The sequence below is a fragment of the Nannospalax galili genome, unplaced genomic scaffold, assembly GCF_000622305.1.
Source record: "Nannospalax galili isolate Female #2095 unplaced genomic scaffold, S.galili_v1.0 scaffold989, whole genome shotgun sequence".
Taxonomy (NCBI): Eukaryota; Metazoa; Chordata; class Mammalia; order Rodentia; family Spalacidae; genus Nannospalax; species Nannospalax galili.
This window is the reverse complement of record NW_008359507.1, coordinates 542,403-546,816: the sequence shown is the minus strand read 5'-3', so window position 1 is coordinate 546,816 and position 4,414 is coordinate 542,403. Positions and strand designations below refer to the sequence as shown.

General features: G+C 45.9%; 1 long non-coding RNA gene across 1 annotated transcript in view; it reads right to left on the bottom strand.

Moving 5' to 3' along the window:
- LOC115068496 overlaps positions 1-462 on the bottom strand; it is a 31,960-nt gene extending 31,498 nt beyond the window's left edge. Inside the window, exon 1 of the long non-coding RNA XR_003847839.1 lies at positions 335-462. This is a non-coding gene — a long non-coding RNA (uncharacterized LOC115068496). The remainder of the gene's footprint in view (positions 1-334) is intronic.
- Positions 463-4,414: the final 3,952 nt, after the last annotated feature.

The following is a 4,414-nucleotide window of genomic DNA, read 5'->3' as shown; positions in this document are numbered from 1 at the left end:
CCCCCAAACATTCCCCCTTCCACACCCTAAAGCCCCCATATGTAAAGTCCCAGCTCACAACCCGTGGGTGGACATCCTTTCCTGGACATCTTTCCCTGACTCCCTTCCCTTCCCCCTTCCCCCTTCTCCCTTCCCTTCCCTTCCCTTCCTTTCCCTTCCCTTCCATTTTTCCCTTGTGGACATCTTTCCCTTCTCGGGGAAAGGTGCCCCGTGTGAAATAAATCTATATCCCACTGAGAATTCCATCTGAGCCTCCATGCCTCATCCATCCACTCGTGCTCTCCATCCGCGCCGCTCGCTCCCGCCCATTCTCTACCTATCAGAGACCACTTACCAGTGTTTAGAAGTTAGTAGTATTTATTTGAAAAAAGCATCCAATTCATATAGTGACTAGTCAGGTGCAGACTCCAACCAGCCAAAATGGAGTCTGCCTCGTGTCGGGCTCGAGCATGGGCTCCCAGAGTTAGTTGAGACCGAGAGAGCCTCGAGTCTGGGTTGGGTATGCCTTTTATAGGAGGGTTTCACAGAAGCCCATGAGCGCCAAGCATCTTTCAAAATGATTGGATGGCTTCATGCTCTGAGTATGGGGACGTTTCTCATTGGTAGGGGCTGTCTTCAGGGCATTGGAATGTGCTGACCATTATTGGTGAGGCCAGGATTTTCTGTTTTTACCTTATAAGGCTGCTATATGCCTGGGCTTGTTTGATCTATAGCTTCTTAGGATGGGGGTGGTGACTGAAGATTACTACCTGCCTGGGCATGTCTGGGCTTGCCTAGTCATAACCTTCAGTTTGGGGCAAGGGAAGTTTACAGTTTCTAAGACTAGGGGCTTGTGACTGGGAAAAGGCAGAGAGTTTGTGAGAACCAGGTCAGCACGACTTGGGCCCTTCAAAATCATTACGTTATTCAAAAATTTCCCCAGCCCTTGCTTGGGTCTGGCATTGAGCTTTGAGAACTCAGGAGCACAATTTAAACTTCCAGATTTGGTGAAGCTTGTGCCTGCTTGTTGCTGGAGTTCATAGTCATGGTTCTGTTGTTCCCTGGGTAGATCTGGGAGTAAGTGTAAAGGCTTCCGGGAGCTGCTTTTTTATCTTGTTGTTTTCCTAACACAGTCTTTAATTCACCCCAGTTAACCCTGACAGTTACAAAACGATGTTCCTGCCCTATCAGTATAGTCCACTGTATTTCATTAATTCCTAATTTAGGATGCTGAGCCACCCCTCTTCCTTCACCAGTGTATGCCACAGCCCTCTTCTCTCATTGGTTGTGCTTGTTGCCCATCAGTTCCACTCATTGTGGCTGCACCATGCATCTCCAGTACCAGCTCCTTCCTCTGTTTCTCCAGGCAGGTTGGTGGTGGCTTCTTGTTTCCATTTCTGGCTTGCCTCATTGACTAGCTTCTCAGATACCCCTAGCCCTTCGATGAATGGCCTGTGTATCACACCCCTTCTTTCTGTATTGCTGTTGACTGATTCTCCATCCTCAAAATGTTCAAGTCTGTTTTGAAATTCTTGAGGGCTGCTCTTATGCAGGTGCTAATCAATTCTTGTTTTGTCCCCGTGGTTACTATGACAGCCTCTTGTTAGGGTTTGGATCTGCAGCACCCCTTCCCCAACAGGGCCTCAAGGTCAAGAGAATCAGACTTTCTGCACCTTTTGGCCAAAGGCAGCAGGCTTTCCCTTTGATGATCTTGAAGGATAAACAGACTCCACCTTTTGACCTGAGGCCCAAGGAGTCACTTCAGTACAACAGGCTTTCTCTTTGATGATCTTAAAGGGTAAACAGACACTTTTTGACCCAGATCCTGGCTGACTGATGGAAGGGGGTGGTTTTAACAGAAGCTGTTCTGATAAGCCCTGGGCTCCCACTCCCCTGCCTCATTAAAAAAAAAAAAATCTTCCCACCTTCTGCATCCCCTAACCACCCTCTATAAAGACCCCAGACCACAACCCATGGGCTAACAATTTCCCTACCCTGAAGAGAATTGTCCTGTGTGAATTTCTTCTACTAATAAACTCTGTCTCGCTGAAGTTTTATCTGTGTCCTGGTGCTTTCTCCCAATTAACCGATTCATCTATCATATGGTGCAAAAACCCAGTTCTGACCTCAAGGAACCTCCCACCTTTTGGAAATCTCACTGTAAAATCCTCCAACTGGACCTGGCTGCCCTTACTGGCCTCTGAAAACACCACCACTTCAGCTTTAAGCTATACTCCAATCCTTCCTTTCTCTCTTCCTCTCTCTCCTTCTCTCTCTAAACTGCCTTTCACTGGGGAACACACTCTGCCTTGCTTTCACTTCTTTCTTGCTCTCCTACATCTTTTAAGCTCCTTTCTGATTGAGTTTGGTCACACCCAGACCTGACTCAAGGCCACTGGGCAACACTGGTCTCTAAGACTGTTAGAGTGTTTGGTAGGGTTACTGTGTTGGCCTAAGCCCACCTGGGGGTGGACCTGCCTCCCCGACGCACTCAAATCCATTCGCTCCCTCAGTTCCCTCCTCTTTCTCTCTTCCTCGCTCCTGGCATCTCACCTTGATTTTTGCTTTGCTCTTTCGGCACCCCCCCCTTGCTATGGGCTTGGAAGGTTCTCTACCTTCCATTGTTTTTCCGTCTTTGTCCTCTTCCGGTACCTTTCTTCCTCACTTTGCTCAGAATGATTTCTGATACCGTTCAATCCAATTTTATGTCTCCTTTGCTTCCATCCTTTAGGCTATCTCTCCTCTTTCATCTAACTAGTTAAGGATTCCTTGCACATGAAAATGCCTTCCCATAACTCTTGTTCTACTTCTAAACGTAGCTAGCTGTAAATATTTAGGTCTCTCTAAGTCTACCTGCTTTTCTAAATTTGTCAGAGAAAAATGTCTTCTTTATATCCCTGTTTAAACCTGCTTTCATTAATGCTTTAGGTTTCCCAGTACCTTGTACTTCTTTAATTTTCTCTTAAGCTTTCTACTCCCGCCATGTGCCTGCCAGCCCGCCACATGCCTGATCTCCCATACAGGCTCCTAAACCTGCATGGCTCCATGGCTTTCTTTCCTTCCCGCTATTCACCCCCTCAAGGCAGCTGCCGAGATTGCCAGCCTGCCTGCCCTGGGGATTTTTTCTTTCAGATTCTAATAAAATGGTAAAAGTTTCTGGTTGGGTCCATTCTTAAATTCTGTTATGGATGAGACTAAGAATTCTCTAGGGGACCCTTTCTCCCTGTTTCAACCCAGCTAGGAACCCCACAATTCTAATGACTTGTTTATTTGGTGGTCATGCAAAGATTTTCAAGGGCACACTGACTTTGGCTCTCAAGCAACCACGTGAATTCCTTACCCATTTTGCTATCTTGCCTTGGGGTATTTGGACTGGGCTGGCTTATGGAGCATTTAAAGAATTTCAGGCGGCTTGCCCCATGGACAAGCAGTAAAAGATTTTAAAAGCCATTTTTTTCTCCTGAACATTTTCTCAGGCAAAGGGGCTTGAAGTTTTGATCTTAGGCCCTGTTGGGCACCAAGCAAGCTGTGCTCAGACCATGTGGTTCTGAGGTAGCTACTTTTCTAACTAGGTCTAAGCATTTTAAATTTCAGTGTGCATGGAAAGTCACAGACCATTGTCAGTCAAGACATATGCTTTCAGAGCAACAACCCAGTGATTCATGTGCTGGACATAGTGCCCTGTTCCTTCTGCTGCCTTCATGAGTTTGTTTTCCAGCATAGTTTGTATCTAGGAATGAAGAGATCTGGAGAACTTTGCTTGGCATTGCAACTACAGTGGTTGGTGAGAGACATAGTTTCCTTTGCTTTGCTTTACTATTTGGGTCATATATGTATGAGGTACTTTTTTTCTTCTATATAAAGTCTAACCTACCAGTATCAGGGGTGCCTAGGAGTTCCCTAAACTGCAGACATTTAATCATATGTCCTAATTCTCTTACGATTTATTTTTGTTTTGGTTTCTTGATGATGTTATAGAATAAGCAATGTATTTCTGTTCAGGGTCTGTAAAATTCACTAAATTGACCACTCGGACACTGAGTCTCAGTAAAAAGGAGCACTTTATTGGAGCCAACTGGTTGGGGACAGTCTCGGGAGCTGTACTGCGACCCTGAACAGTGAAAATGCAGGGCTTTTAAGCAGAAAAACCACAAAAACCACAAAGCAAGGGATGTCCATAGAAACTATACACAGAATAACCAAGAAAGGATTGGAACAATCTAGGGCTGATTTCCAGAGACTTTACCTATACAGCCATTAGCTATCTTACCTGGGGCAGAAGTTCTTTTTCTTCTGCCCCAGATTATTCCCATAGAAACTATACACAGATACCAGGAAAGGGTTTGAACAGTGAAGGGTTTGAACAGAGTCAGGTGGAGGGCAGCTTTTTCTCAGAGGCCAGGGAGGGGGTCTGAGGGGCACTCTCCTTCATTTC